This window comes from Electrophorus electricus, unplaced genomic scaffold (assembly GCF_041902795.1).
Source record: "Electrophorus electricus isolate QZ-2024a unplaced genomic scaffold, ASM4190279v1 Scaffold27, whole genome shotgun sequence".
In the NCBI taxonomy this organism is placed as follows: domain Eukaryota; kingdom Metazoa; phylum Chordata; class Actinopteri; order Gymnotiformes; family Gymnotidae; genus Electrophorus; species Electrophorus electricus.
This window is the reverse complement of record NW_027658550.1, coordinates 3,755,073-3,771,936: the sequence shown is the minus strand read 5'-3', so window position 1 is coordinate 3,771,936 and position 16,864 is coordinate 3,755,073. Positions and strand designations below refer to the sequence as shown.

Below are 16,864 nucleotides of genomic sequence, written 5' to 3'. Positions count from 1 at the left end.
GCCAGGGTGGTACCAATCCTCAAGAAGGCCACACTTGACAGCTTCAGTGTTACCAACTACAGACTGGTATCACTTCTCTCTTTTCTCTCAAAAGCCCTTTAAAGCAGTTTATAATCAATTCTTTTTTTCACCCAGAACCAGCTGCATGATCCCAACCAGTCTGGCTACAAACCGGCACAGGTGACATGGAGAGGATCCACATCCAAACCATGTAGACTCTCCACTGGTGTTCCACAAGGCTCAGTATTAGGCCCCCTTCTCTTCTCTTTGTATACTCATTATCTTGGTGATGTAACATCTTCTCATGGTTTCTCCTACCACTGCTATGCTGATAACACTCAATTATTTCTTTCTTTTCCACCCTCTGACATGCAGGTCTCCAGATGTATCTCAGCATGTTTGACTGACATTGCGTCATGGATGATAGCCCACCACTTGAAGCTCAACCCCAGTAAAACCGAGCTTCTGTTCATCCCAGGTACTCCCAACCCTTACCATGACCTCACTGTTTCCTTTGAGAACTCCCTAGTATCACCATTCGAAGCTGCCTGTAGCCTGGGCGTAACTTTGGACAACCAGTTGTCGTTTTGAACTCGTTTCTAATCTAACCCGGTCTTGGAGATTCCTCCTTTGTAACATATGATGGATTCGACCCTTTCTCTCACAGGAAGCTACCCAGGTGCTTGTGCAGTCTCTTGTGATCTCAAAGCCAGACTACTGCAACTTGCTACTTGCTGGTCTTCCTCTAAGAGCCATCAAAGCTCTACAAGTTGTCCAGAATGCAGCAGCACGACTGGTCTTCAATCTTCCGAAGTTCACACATTACGCCACTGCTGCGCTTTCTTCACTGGCTTCCTGTAGCTGCACGCATCAGATTTAAAACCTTGATGCTTGCCTACAAAGCCAAAAATCGACCAGCCCCTTCATACATGAGGTCAATGGTCAAAGCCCAATCTATACCTCGAGTAATTCGAACCTCAAGTACGGCTCGGCTTGAAATACCTTGCTTCAGGTCTTATGGATGACAAGCATCGAGACTATTTTCTGTCTTGGCTCCAAGATGGTGGCATGAACTCCCACTTCCTGTCCGGACAGCAGAGTCCCTTGCAGTCTTCAAATGCAGACTGAAGACCCATCTATTTGCAGAATATTTAAAGGACAACTGACACTGCTCCCATATTGACTGACTAAATTAATACTTTTTGTAGGGTATTGTTTATGTTGTTTAACAAACTCTAGCACTTATTGTTTATAGCACTTATCATTGTTTAAGATAGACCTTATGTATTTTGTACTTCTAGTTATTAGCATTCATCCCTGTATTCTACAGTATTCTAGTTCATTGGTATGTCTGATTCTAAACTACTGTACTGTACTTGGATATATTCTATGAGTAAATGACAAAGCACTTTTGTAAGTTGCTCTGGATAAGAGCGTCTGCTAAATGCCGTAAATGTAAATGTGTGTGTGTGTGTGTGTGTGTGTGTGTGTGTGTGTGTGTGTGTGTGTGTTCCATTCTAGATCCACTTCTAGATTCCATTACAGAGTTTCATGTTTGCAGAAAATCAGGAGACAAGACTCTGCCCACCCTGAGGAGAAATAAAAGAGGGAAGAAGCTAGAGGAAGAGAGAGATGTTCTCTTGAGTTGTTTGTTAGCAGTGTTGATGGTTGGCTTAGTGTATGACTTTGCTTCCCATGTTGACTTTGCACTAGCAGTTTGTTTTTGCCGTTGTGTATTTGTATATGTTCCACTTTGTTCCCTTTGTTGTGTTTCACTGGTAAGTAGGAAGTGACTGCCATTTTGTTTGGGGGGTGGGTTTGCTCTGTGTTTTCCACGTAGTGTAGTTGTATGTGTATTTTTCTTTTGTCTGTTTAGGTTTAGTGAGTTATTTTGGCCTGTGTCACTCCTGACGTTATAATCCAGTGTTACACTGTCTCTTATATATATATATATATATATATATATATATATATATATATATATATATATATATATATATATATATATATATATATATATATATAAATGTATAAATATCATACTGTCTATTGTACAATACACTGTATATCATTGAACTGTTTTGGTTTGTCGCTGTCTGACTTCATTTCCACCATTCCACTTGATTTCCTCTTACGACCTGGAGCCTTAAATGTTGTCACAATTTTCATTAATAATTTTACAATAAGCATTTAATTATGCTTTAATTGGGGTGCATGTACATAAAGCTTCTCAATGCTTATCTAGGATTTGTTTGTCAGTGTTGTAGATGAGACAAAAATATCACCTTAGGTTAGCACTCATGCTTTGAGAAGCTTTAAGAATATAGGCCTAGATTTAGTAAAATTAAAGTTTAGTTAAGCCTCTTTTCCTGTAAACATTCTTTTAGTTACCTCAACACCACCTATTTTTCACACACATACTGTTAGCTTTAGTCTTTGAGCAAGTAGTATACTCTAGTATCTGAAACAACAGAAAGGACAAAACAATATGAGCTGAAAACAGAAGAAAATGGAAATATAATGCTCTGTAAGTGTATGTAGCATTTAATATGAGAGTGCGCTGACCAAACATGCTGCAATGAACAGGTGATGCCTTTAGGATGTGCAGATTGTGGGGACATTCTGTTTCATGAATTCTAATGGTTTTTTTTAAATACCTAAATTGTTATTACTTTTCTATCATTACTTTTGCACTGTTAGAATAGATCTGTATATATCTATGATAAACTGTGGACCTCCGTAATAGGCATGCTACAGCCCTAGCTACAAAATCTAGATAATTTTCTGGTGTCAGATGATCTAATCTGGTCAATGATGGTCAAGATAGTTGAAAAGCTGGACATCCAGGCAATAGATGTACTTTATGCTATTAAATCATCTGATTAAACTGGTAGACTAGCAAAAGCTACGTTTTGTTTCAGGTTTGATGGTTTAGCCACAATTTCCAACTGGACAGCAGGTCCAGCAGCATAAACAACTTGACCAAGCTATTCAACCAGTATGATTGAGCAGTTGGGTCATACTGGTCAAATCTCAATCTGATTATACTGGGCAACCAGTTTGGTCATTGGTTATGCTGGCCAACTATCTTGTTCTTATCTTATCTGAAGTGTAATGCTTATAGATACATACAAAACACTCTTAATTGTAGGTATTTATCCAGAAACCAGAGTTGTATTATGCAGCATCTCTTTAGATTGAATACTATTCTGTAAAATAGTAGGCAGGTATTTAGACAGAACCTGAATTGTGTTAAATGGGATTTATATCAGCGTTTGTAAGGCTGCGATATGTACAACCTAGCATAAATAAATACGCTAGAATGTATAGCACGAATAGCCAGCCATGATAAAACCATGGTAACCTAAAAACGTACTTTTCACTTGGTTGTTGTTGCTTCCCGCTGGTCTCATTGAAGTCCAATCGCCTCTGTGTCCTCTGGAAACAGCACTTCTGTTGTGTTGGGAATGGATTTGAAGCATTTTTGAAGTTGCATGTGTTTTCTGAATTTGCACCGGGTTGTGTTGTCATTTTGATGAATGTGCTTTATGTATTTGCATTGCGTTTGTGAAATGTATCGCAAGTGTTGTCATTTTGATGAATGTGCTTTATGTATTTGCAGCACGATGGGTCTTCCCTGCAACCGTAGTGGGTGTGGAGTGTGAATCAAGCTCCAACTTTGCTAAAATGAAAATGTAAATAAAACATTTTCTCTCTTGCACTTTATGTATGTTCTTTAGAAAGGCTCTTCGTTCGGCTCTACATTCCTTCACTTACACACAACCCCACACCTGTTCCACCTTCTAGCTTGCCAAATGAGAGTAGGGAGGATTGGGAACTTTCTGCTCACCTACCCGACAGGCAAACCTAAAAGCCACCCTGAAATCATGTGATGAGCGACCCCAGCCCTTAAATTCTGACTCGAGATACCCTAACACAAAATCGATTCCGGTTGAGTCTAAAATGAGAAACTCCAAAACCAGTGGCAATGCTTAACAAGTGCCTTTGACCTTGCTATTCAACCATGCCATCTGATGGACAGCAGTGGGGAAGTCATTTTACATTCTCAAAACCTAACCCCAACAACATATACAATGTGTCATCGCAGTGCTATTGAAAATCTTGGGATTATGAGTGAGTGAGCTCTCATAGAGCTCCTAAAATGATCCAGTTCAAGGGTGAACTGTGACCTGATCCTGAACTCAACTCAACAAACAGGTAACGGGGTCAGCATGGTCTACTTTGATGCCAGTTCGCTGTGTGTTATCATACTACCTGACCACAGAATGACATTTAGGCAAATCCAGTCTAGTTCAATGATTATTTAGGACACACTTCCCTTTCAGGAGTCCCAGTTTAGTGTTCCAAAATCCATGGCATTTCCCTTTTGGCTCTATTTAGTTGTTAATCAATTTTTTTTTCTCTTTCTAGTTTTGTGGTAGCTTGGTGGTTAAGGTAGTTGACTTGTAATCAGAAGATTGTGGTTTCAAGCACCACTGCTGCCAGGTTGCCACTGATGGGCCCCTGAGCAAGACCCTTAACCTTCAGTTGCTCAAGTTGTACTCAGTCATAATTGTAAGTTGCTTTGGATAGAAGCATCTGCAAATGTTATTTGTGGTTTTTCTACAACAATTACTATACCTATAGCTTCATTTTAGTTGGTTCCATATACTCAAGCCCTGTTTATTTACTATATATGTTTATTAACATTTAATTTACCATATAATGCAGGATTCACTTTCATTTTTATAATCCCTGCATACGTGATTAGGACTCTGACTAACCATAACCTGAGTGAGACTGAATTAATATAAAGCTTTTTTTAAAGTAATTACACTTCAATTATAATTAACATATTTCCCTACATTTAGCATGGTGCCCTGGTTAAAGGTATTTTGACAAATTTAAAACATACATTGCTACTATTTCAATCCACTAACAAAAAACTTGATCATCTTAGGGAGGACAAGATGCAACAATTTCTATCAAATGTTTCCAGATGATGAGAGTGTTTACAGTGAAATGCATCATACCTTGTGCAGTAGAAATATTAGACTTTATTTGAAGATTATGGCAAAACAGAGGCAGACTTCCCATGTTGTTCATATGTGTCACACTACTGTCAGATGAAACATTTGTAATAATGTATATACGAATTATACTGAGGGATGACTATGAACTTGACTTGGCATGAAAAACTAAAAGCACTGTTAATATTTACTGTAAATTATTAAGGTTCATTCACATATAAGAAATCATACATTTATTATAAAACTGAATGTTACTCAGCAATATGAATGATGAGGGTTTAATTTTAGGTGCCAAGTGTTGGGGCAGATAAGTGAGTTACATGTGAATGTGTTGGTCACGTGTGATGAACTTTGAAATCCAGGTTGCACCAGTGCCTGTGAATTTTTAAATAGTATTTTGCCAATATTATTCCAACCTTGAATGTAAATACTACCCTTACATGTTAAAAGTGAATGGATTATGCCAAGTAGTTTACTGCGCTGAGCTTATGGGGAGAGGGGTCAACGTGAAGCCCACAGCTGGCATGAGGTCCAACTGTTCCTCAGACACGCCAGGTGAAACGAAAGTGCTGCAGAAGAGTGGCGAAGAAGAGGAACAGCTCCATCCTGGCCAGACTCTCTCCCAGACACACCCTACGCCCTTAACAGACACACAGACAGACATTTAAAGTACAACATGAAATCTGGAGCACCAGATCAATGACAGAAAATGATTTCAGTGCACCTCCACAGAAGGGCATGAAGGCATCTCTCTTAATGAAGTGTCCCTACTCATCGAGGAAGTGTCCTGGATTAAAAGTGTAAGGGCTCTCCCACTCATTCTCATCCTTCAACACGGATGTCAAAAGAGCAAATACACAGGTTCCCTGCAAAGAATCACAGTTTTAGCTTAAGCAGGAAGCTAGTGACAGCTTTCTCTGGTATGACAACAGTGCAAAATTTAAATTTACGCAGCCATTTTGTCATGTCTTTGTTATATTTATAAACCAGCCAGTTTCAGCTCTCAGTCTCCTACGTACATTTAATAATTTTATCCTATGCATGCTTTTGTTGTATTGCTTTTAGACTCTTCTCAGTTAATCTAACAGCCTGACCTTCTTGATGAAGAAGCCTTGGAAGTTAATATCACAGGTAGTGGTGTGAGGGAGACTCATGGGTACTATGTCTGCCAGTCTCTGTGTCTCATGGATGACTGCATCTGTGTAAGGCAGGTTCTTGTGGTCATCCAGCACTGGCTGGCGGCCTCCAACCTCCCTGTCAATCTCCTCTTGTACCTGATCTGGAGCACAACAGAAGATATTGTCTCGTGTTTTTAAGAAGACAAAAGCAATCAACTCTTTCAATATTACAATATAAACAAATACAAGAAGCAACCATGGTAAACCCTCAAACACCATCAAGCACCTCTTTGTCTTCCTCATTGGAGAAATGTCTTGGACACTGGATATTCACATTGCAGTTGGAATTCTTACCTTGTATGTGGGGGTACTTGGCCATTAAGCAGAATGCCCCAGTGGAGCGTTGTGCTGGTTGTCTCAGTACCAGCAGCAAACAGGTTGGAAACAGTTTGAAGGAGATTCTGTGCATGGAACAATGAGTTCTTTTTTCCAGCCTCCTAACCAATAATCAGAAGGGATCAATTAGTCAGCCAACATAAGAGACCACTTTCTTCCATCAGAGTACAACTGAGTAATACCAGGGATCATATAGAGAGATGTTTGAAAACCATCAAACCACTGGCTTTTTCCATACCAAGCCTAATCAGCTGGCCTAACAGTGAACCAATTCAACAAGCATGAAAAGGTTTTCTTAAGAAGTCCCATTTTATTTATATTTTTAAGGAACCAGTTTTGCTGTGCTAAAACCTATAAAGAAGCTTAAAATCATAAGGTTCCATTTATGCTTGCCAACTTAAGCCATTGTTTCATCCATGTTCATTTGTATGGTGGCCAGGAAGACCCAACATGCTGCAACTACATTAAACACATTCATCAAAACACATGTGCTACATTTCAGAAATGCAATGCAAATTCATGAATGTTATACAAATTCCAAAAACATTTTATTCAAAATGACAACATATGCTACATTTCAGAAATGCAGTGCAAATTCAAAAAACACATGCAACTTCAGAAATGCTACAAATCCAGTCACAACACAATGAAAGTGTTGTTTCAGGGGGACACAAAAAGGGGTTATTCAACCAAACAGCCAGTGAAAAGTAATTTATATTTGTGATTTCCAAAGTTTTGTCACTGGTGGTACAGAATGAACAATTGGCCTATTTGTGCTTTGCATTCTTGCACATGTTTGGTTGTAAAGAATGCAGCCTTAAAGAACACTGATAAAACAAAATCCCAACTAACAGAAATATAAACCTGATCCTGCCAGTTAATAACTAGCTAGATGCATTCAGAGTGTGTTACTATTTTAAACTCCAGTTCAGCCTAAAGAGATTCTGTCGAATACAACTAGGTTTCTGTCCATATACCTACTTTTAGAGCGTTATTGATTTCAAACCATATTTTGTATGTATGTAAAAACAACACACTTGAGATTAACTAGTAAGAATAAGACAATTGACAAGATGGTCACTGTAGCAGACCAGTTAAACTATCAAACCTGAACAAAAACATAGTGTATCCTGTAAATTAGTAACACACTCTGAAGGTAGCTAGCTAGCTAGCTAACTAACTACATATTAAGCCAGAAACATAGTCGCGTTAAATGGGATTTTTTTTTTCATCAGCGTTCTTTAAAGCTGCATTACAACCTAGCAGAATTAAATATGCAAAACTGCTGAGCATGAATAGATCAGTTGTTCATTCTGTATCAACATAATCCATAACAAACGATATAACCATGGTAATCACAAATATAAATATTTTTCATTAGCTACTCGGTCACCACTGGTCTCATAGGAGTCCATTCCCTCTCCGTGTCCTCAGAAACATGTCCGTCGTGTTGTAGCTGTTATTTGCAGGGTTTCTGAAGTTGCATGCGTTTTTTGATTTTGCATCACGTTTCATTTGCAGCACAGTGGGTCTTCACATTCATCGTACATTTGTGTTATTTTTAATTTTATTTTCTGCAATCTGAACAGTGTTACATTTAACTTTCCACTGAATTAAGAGAGTCAATCAAGGACACTCTGCCAATTGTAAACGCAATGTGTATAAATACTGCTATTATCAATGTTTAAACACCAGTTAAAGAGGTGTATACCAAGCTTGAAACAGGTGTTTGACAGTTCATGACTGAACTTGCTTTGGAGCAAGGGAAAGACATTCCTGTCTCCCATGAATATTGCCCCTATCTGTATTGTGAATTGTGTGATTTTTGTGTGCTTGTTTTTGTCCCACACAGAGCATCACGCACACATGGACAATGTTCCAGGCTGCTGGAACTGTCCAAATGCCCCATAATAAGAAGTGATAACGGCCTTTTGAAAGCCAACTTTGATGTTGTCATTCTTGTGACATAGCGAACAGGGAATTCCTTTACACAGTGTGACAATCAGGCTTCCCACACTCATAGAGCTCCTTGTGCAAGTATAGTCAATTAAGCAAAACATGTTAATTTTGTTAGTCTTTCCACTACTGCTTCCACTTACTGTAGTACTAGCAATTAAACTTCACATCTAGTAGTTCTCTAGGTAATGCTGTCAGTTATTAGGGATCCCTGTATGACCTTTATTCTCATTTATCCTGTCTGTTTTTAAAAATGATATTACCTATATGAATCAATACATTAATTCCTTTAGAATTGGTGATTAGTTGCTAAACATCCTATCGATTGTTGATCAAACTCAAAATCTCCCACTGAGATGCAAACGAGAGTTTTCTGTTTCACCATTTGGCAGCCAGATAGTGCTACTGAAGCACTTTGAATTGCCACAGTATATGAAAAGTGCTATATAAATTAACTTAAGTTGCCTATTGATTAAAGGTCAGATTGAGTCGTCTTCTAGTTAGTCCTGTAGATTACTTTTGTTTTCTAAACAAATATTCTCATTTGTTTTATCTGGTTTCTCTCTTTATTCCCTCTATTCTTCAATGTATTATACACTATGCGATTGCTGATTAGTTCAACGTTCCATTAGCTGTCAAGTTTGTGGCTTCACTGGTGGCATTTCTAACCTGTGGTGGATGATCACGAGTTAGACAACTTGCGACTTCCAGTTGAGACTGATTAAAATATTTCCATATGCGATGGTGCCCCATTAATTTACTATAACTATAACAAATTTGATGAGTGCAGAATTATAAATTAGGAGTTCATACCACTACAGAGGTCATATGGATACTCCAAAATATGAGTGGTTGTATATGCACTATGTACAAGATAAAACTTGACACATTAAGCATTTCTGTATACAGCACAAGAAGGACATACCACGTTTTGTTTGCATGCTAGAAAACAGTCAATAAAGCCTCTGCACTCCTGAGGGTTCAGGGTCTCCTGGAGGCTGTGCACAAGCTGCATTATATCCTTCAGAGTTTTTTCACAGTTTGCCATGATAATTTTCCAGTCCTTTAGCCAGAGCCGAAGCCAGGGGAACATATTGTAAAGCTACAAACACACAGATTAACATTTTGTTATGTGCCTCCTACATTTATCCATACATCATCCTATCTTTGTGTCTCTTGCTTATTCAAAAACATAGCAGGGTACCTGTATAGAAGCTGAACCAGTGATCCTGATATTCTCATTGCTTCGGTTTACCATGTTTTGGAACCGAGGATCACTGTATTCAAACCTGCTTCCATATACAATGGCTGAGGTGATATTTGAGGCATTTATACAATAACCAATAACAGGATGTTAAATGTTCCCATATATTACATTTTGGATAAATGGATAATTACATTATGGATAATTTGGATAATTACATTTTTGGCTCAACTACAAAAAATAGTTACTTCTGGTAAGAGTAAAATAGAAAATATATACTTATGTCTCTTACCCTTAAAGTTCTCCACCACTTCCCTCAAATTCCACATCTCTTCTATGATTCTCTCTTCACTCCCTCTCTTGCCCTGCCCAAAGTCCTGCAGGGTGCTAAGGGCAAAGCGCCTCATCTCTTTCCAGTTCTCACCATTAGAAAACAGAATTCCTTGATCATAAACAGAAATCATTAAACCTTTGTTGTTAAACAGCTAAATGTCAGCGAAATGCCATAAATGTAAATGTAAACACAAAATGCAGAATGGTTTTTCATCTTAACTGTGAGACAACTGCATGTTTTTACAATATTTATATAAAACAGGTATTCATGATGAAACACACATTGGGAAACTGCTTATGATCTATTCCAGTGCAAAACCAAATTATAACCATGATTAATAAGGAAAATAACATAAAATAATAATTGTCTTCAGAAAATGGCCTTTTATGAAGAACATTGCTGGCCTGGCTTCCCTCTGGCTGTTTCACAACGGTTTCCCCTTTTCTCCTAATTCTTCTCTTACACTTTAGTCATGCTCTTTCACCATGAATCTTGTTTTATTAATGTTTCCCTTGTTGGTGTCACTCTGGGTGACTTCTCCTTCAGGATATAAACACCTCCCCTGCCCTTCTTTTGGAAAATCTGATCACACCTCCATCCTTATCCTGCCTGCATACCGACAAAACTCAAACAGGAAAAAAGGTTTTCTGATCAGTCTATCAATGGAGTGCAGAGGCCACCTTCACACTTCAGGACTGCTTTGAAACCACAGACTGGTGGATATTTTGTGACACAGCTGGCACTAACATCAATGAATTCTCAGACATATGTGGAATAGACTTTGCATGATCACTGACTACAAAGGAAGTTGGTACTGTGATAGGGGGGTTGACCTCCTCACTTGCAGAGAAGCTAAATGTTCATTATGCTCGGTTTGAGGAAAACATCCCCCTTGCTGCAAAACTCCCAGTAGATCAGGAGAGCTTTGTGTCTGAGGAGGTCAGATCCTTTAAGGCAGTTAACCCACGCAAGGTACCTGGTCCACAATTGGATACTGGACTACCTGATATGCAGACCCAAGGTGGGGAAAGTAGAAAACAGCTTCTCTTCAACACTGACTCTGAGCACAGGGGCTCCACAGGGTTGTGTGCTCAGCCCCCTCCTGTACTCCCCATTTACACATGACTGTGTAGCCAAACACACATCTAACATCATCTTCAAGTTTGCTGATAGCACAACCATCCTAGGCCTCATCACAAGGGGAGACAAGTCAACCTACAGAGACAAGGTTAGTGCTCTATCAAAGTGTTGCTACGACAACATCCTCCAGCTCAATGTCAGTAAAATGAAGGAGATGATTGTGGACTACAGGAAGCTGCATTTGGGTGGTCACTCTCGCCTATACATCAACGTATCCCAAGGGGAAAGAGTCGGTTGAGTTTTTCGGTATACACCTCACAGATGACCTCACCTGGTTCAACCACACCAACACACTGGTGAGATCAGCCCAACAGCACCTCTTCTTTCTGTGAAGGTTCAGGAGGTTTGGCCTGCCGCCTGACATTTTCACCACCTTTTATAGATCTAAAACAGAGAGCAAACCCACAGGTTGCATCACTGTCTGGTACTGCAGCTGCACTGCAAGTGACTGAAGGTCCTCCAGAGAGTAGTGAGGACTGCAGAATCCATCATAGGCCACAAACCTCCAGCCTTACAGGATAGCCATCAGTCCTGCTGCTTGGGGAAAATGAAAATGATGCAGCTAGACAGTAGCCACCCAGCACACAGCCTGCTCACTGTGTGTCACAGGCATCGCAGTTCCCACGGCGACATATTTACGTGCTTGGTTTGGTTTCTGTCCCTGGTATACTTGGCTCGGTTTTGTCAAGCTCTTGTTTTGGTTTCGTTCTGTTCCACCCCCGAGCCTGTATCCCCAGCTGTAATTATGTTCACCCGTGTCTGGTAATGTTTATCTGGATCTTCATCAGTCTTGGTTATTTAAGCCCTGTTTTGCTTTCCAGTTTGTCGGTTATTTTGGTTTGCCAGTTGTGTTTAGATTTGGTGTTGCTGTTGCTGTCATTGTCTCTGTTACTTCCTAGTTAGTTTCCTGAAGTCTACCTCATTCTGTGCTGATGAACAGTTTCTACCCTCCTATAAGGCTCTTAAACAGGATGTGAAACAGTTAGTCCTTAGTATTAGTTCTTGGCAGCACACCACTACTTGAACATTTCCACATAGTCACTATTAACATACAGGGTGTAGTTTATCTACAGATTACCCTGGGCTAATATATTCAATAGCAGGAGGCTCCTTATTAGGACTCTTCTGAAGTCTAGTCACCATCTATTCTGAAAAAAATCAAAACAAAAAAGTAAATAAATAATGAATGAAAAACAAATAATTTACCTAATTAAAATTTAAATAGTACCATGATCAACTCACACACACATTCCATCATCTAAATTGGCTGAATAAGGTTTTCTGAATCCTTGGCTGAAGTCATAGAATATGGGACTGATGTCTCTTGTCTCCAAATTCTTCTGCATGATTCACCAGTGCTTGTTTGACAGTTTGATATCCTGTCAGGACAACTACTTTCTTTGGACCAAAATACACAGTGAATATGGATCCATATTGTTTTGACATCTGCAAACACAAATTGGATGGATAAAAAGTTTTCTGTTAATACAATGTACTCTATACAATGGGTTGATGGATTTTTTTGAATTTTAAGTAAAGACACTGCCATATTTATTTATTTAGTTAGGGTTTCAGAAGTAATAATCACATTGTTGAACTTGTGACTTTATGAGTCAAGACTGATTTAACATAGTCCTTAAATAATAATTAATTCATTAATTTTCCCTGCTAATCAGAGTGGTGCGGTAACGTGCGGTGGCCCGAGTGCCGTAGGGGGAGCGGCAGGACGCACAGACTCCTCCGACTGGGACGAACATTTATTCACATTTAACATGAAACACTAACGGCACTCACAAGAATCACTCACGACTGATACAAACAAGAAACGATTAACATTAAACACATACGGTGAACACTAATACAGTGAACATTGACTATGTTACAGCACACGTTACAGAATAACCAACCGCTACAGCACGCACTCTCCCTCGACAAAAAAAGTAATTCCTAGCGGGGGGTGCATGAACATCCTCTGCACCTCTGCCTGGATCCCAGGATATTGGGGAGAGGACCGTTGTCTGCGTCTTCTCCGGAGGTAGAGGGGAACAGCCCCAGGAATTTCTTGGGGGGGGCCTCAGGCGGTTGAGCCCGGGCCAGGGAGGACCGAGGGGCACCACAACCACCAGAAAGAGGGCGGTTGGGTGGAGCCAGCGGGATCTCCCAAGACCCTTCTCCTCAGCTGACTCGCCAGCGAAACTGGAAAGGTCTGCCCAAAGCCTCAGAGGCAACCCGCCTCTGGGACGCTCTTAGAGCGGCGGGAAAGAGGAGGACCGTTTAGGGATGTCTGGAACCGGGGCGGACGTGCACCCCCGCGTGTCCGCTGAGGCCTCGGACACGTCAAGGAGCCTGCGGGGACGGCGGGCGCCACGTCACAGCGCCTTGTGTTTGTGTGTTGGTGCTATTGTGTGTTTCTGTTTGCGCCTTTTGTGTTTACAGGCGCAACGTGTGGTGGAGTGTACCGGACTGCCCCGAGAGAGGCAGGGAAGCTGCCTTTCTCTCTCTCCCCGCGAGGTCTCTCTTGCTGGCGGCACCTGGCCCGCCTGGGCGCCGGGCACTGCCATGCTGTGTTTGTGTGTACGTGTACACGGTACCTGGAGGTTCACGTTCATTGGACGGATGCGTCGGGATCCGCGCCCCTTGGGAGGGGGTTCTGTCACGGAACGCTCGCCTCCCGCGATTCACGTGGTTCGACCCGCCATGTGCAGTGGGAGGACTGTCTTGTCTGTAACCACACCTGCACCTCGTATATACACCTGCACCTTAATGTATATAAATGCGTGTTAAAGTGTGCAGGATGTTGGTTATTGTTGGCGTAATGTCTGAATGTAATGTGTTTGTTAGATGTATTCTTGTGTATCGTGTTTGTTTAACTTTAACCATTTCATGTTCCTTGTTTGTGATAAGCGTGCCATTGTGTCGTTTGTTAATAAATGTTCGTCCCAGTCGGTAGAGTCTGTGCATCCTGCCCCTCGCCCTACGGCACTCGGGCCGCCGCACCTTACAGGTGCCCCAAGTAATCTTATCATTTTTGATTGCCAATTTATTGAGGTGATCATAACACTATATTTGTGACAATAGCTGTTGTAAAAAATGCTATATACCAACTAGCTAGCTATCTTCTCCGTAAACTAGCTACTGTTAGCTCACACCTACGTTCCATGCAAACATTATTGTAAAAAGTAGAAAAATGAACATTATGAAAACTATTCCAGTGTTTAATTAATATCACTTCCACTTTGTAAATATTTCTACCATGTGAGTCACGTATCTGTGACTATCATGAACAATTGCATCATTTCCTAGATGAGGCAGATGTAAAAGGAGACATTTACAGCGAGGCCTTACTTAGCCATTGTTGTAAAACAATTATTTTGTAGCCTTCTTGTCATTTTACTACCTTAACCCTTTCCTTTTATAAGCTGTTTTTTAATCAGTAACAATTTATGAAACATTAGCTAACCTACTAATATGCAAAAAATAGGCTTGTCTTCATAGCCAGAGTACACATATTATACTGTTACTGTTCCATATTACACAGGGTACTGTTCTGAATGTTTCTTGTAGATAATGGTCTAATGAATCATTGCTTGGTCTTACTAAATGCTACGCTGTCTGCCAGTTCACACAAGCCACCTGTTGCAGTGTTGCTGTCAATGTATGTCAATTAGAATTCTGTCAGTGGAGGTGCTGATGCCATCAGGGGCTGCTGTGTTCTCGCACACATAGCTGGCACTAAATAACAGGTCTAAACCAAGTTAAGAATGCACTCTTCTCGGTAAAATTTAATTTTTAGCTCTGAAAATGACCAAGGTGTGGACCTCAGTGACCTCATAGCTAGCTATGAGCATGCTCCTAAAGTTAAAGGGGAACTTCATGGATTTGACTAATTTTCTTTATCATTCAATGATTTAGACATAAACAAAGTTATTAAGAGTTTTTTGGTGTGAAATGTGCATTTCTAGACACATTTAGTAATTAGCTGTCAGAGTAGTTCACAGTGGTAGTACTAGAACCACACGTTGTGACGTCTACACTGCAAAAATAGTCACTTAATCTGTTCTCCAAAATGAGCAGTATCTGTCTTCTAAGTTTGTATATGATGATGGTAAAAGAGTGATAAACTTTAAAAACTACATCTTTGGGTCCTATTTTTCCTTACAACATCCTCCATGTGTCTCTCCATCCTACACCTCCTGGTTCTTCTGCTTGTGTGTGTGTGTTCAGTCACTCTCCTTGCATTCAACCAACCAGCAGGTCAGCAGGTGTAGTGTTACGATAGAAATGACAAGTCACCATTTACTACATAATTAATGTGAAGTAGCCCTATTTTGTTAGAATAACTTGAAAGTAGTCTAAAAATGTCATTTTATTTATTTTATTTTTTTAATGCCCTGGCCAGTATTCTTTGGCTGCGCTTTAGGGGGACATTGATTTTATTTTTCAATTTTCATTAGTGATGTCACATACGTCATTGTTTGTATGCAGACCTCTACAGGATTTTATATTTGAAGGTTCAGTTTTACAACTAGCTGACTGGGGATTTAGGAACGACAATATCACAATATTTTTTACTAATATCAGCCTTTATCCAGTAGACTCAGTATAATGTGCAAACAGCAGTAAGATGTTGTAAAGGGATTGTGGGGCAAAACATGGGTGCAAATTCACAGAGCTGATGGACCTGGAATGTGGAACAGGTTGCACTGAATGGTGGGAGATGCTAGAGTGACGCTGAAAGGACAAAAGCTGAATGTGACATCATCAGGAACAAGGCGCGATTAACAGTACTCATTAAGTGACGATTTATTAATGAAACACACAAAGAAAACAAAGCAGCTTCAAATAGAAGCAAAAGAAAATAAATGAAAATAAAATAAAATTAAAAACAAGCAGGAACGCTACTAAATGGTGGGCAGGCTCAGCAAAGCCTGTAACAGCAGGGTTAGGGACCATCAGTAGGGTCAGAGCTGATGAGATAGCACCTCTTTTATATCTGAGGTCAATTTTTCAACTAGGAGTGAGATATTGTATTTATTTGATGCTATGAGTTTATGTATTTGTGTTAACATTTTCTGAGGTTTAATTTAGTGTAGTTATATATATGGCTAGGGGGAGTATGGTTACAAAAGTGTCTGATATTGACTGTTTTCTTTAAAACATCTTTGTACAAATTGAAAGTGACAGTTATCTGGTATGTTGTATTTTTCTGACGTCAAAGAAAATACCAGAGAATAACTGTGCCCGGCTGATTATACCTCTCTGCCTCCATGTGCAAAATACAAAGGGTTTGTTATTGATTAAAAACATGGGATTGTTCCATAAAGTTTGATCATAGGGAGAATAGATGCAATTAAGAATTTTGTTTGAAATCTACCAAGTATTCAAGGTAGTACTTATTGTATTGTATTCATAACATTTCAATTTTTTAATAATTTTGTTTATGAATGGAATGCTATTGATGCCTACTTCTTGAATTAAGCTCCTCAATGTCTAATCATGATTGGTTTAAATTACTTGTCCAGTGTCTGATGTAAAGCAATTGGTGGGAAAAGAAGTAGTAATAAAAATTTGTATTAATAAATAAATTTAATTTTGAGGTTGACATTCAGGTACATGCTGATGGCAAACACCTAGAAATCACAGAGGGGGAGAGTTAGAGAGTTAGTGTGCACCTTCTGCAGTTGTT

The 16,864-nt window shown here is 39.7% G+C and overlaps 1 pseudogene; it reads right to left on the bottom strand.

Moving 5' to 3' along the window:
• Positions 1-5,338: 5,338 nt before the first annotated feature.
• Positions 5,339-13,787, bottom strand: LOC145655538 (cytochrome P450 2K1-like; annotated as a pseudogene).
• Positions 13,788-16,864: the final 3,077 nt, after the last annotated feature.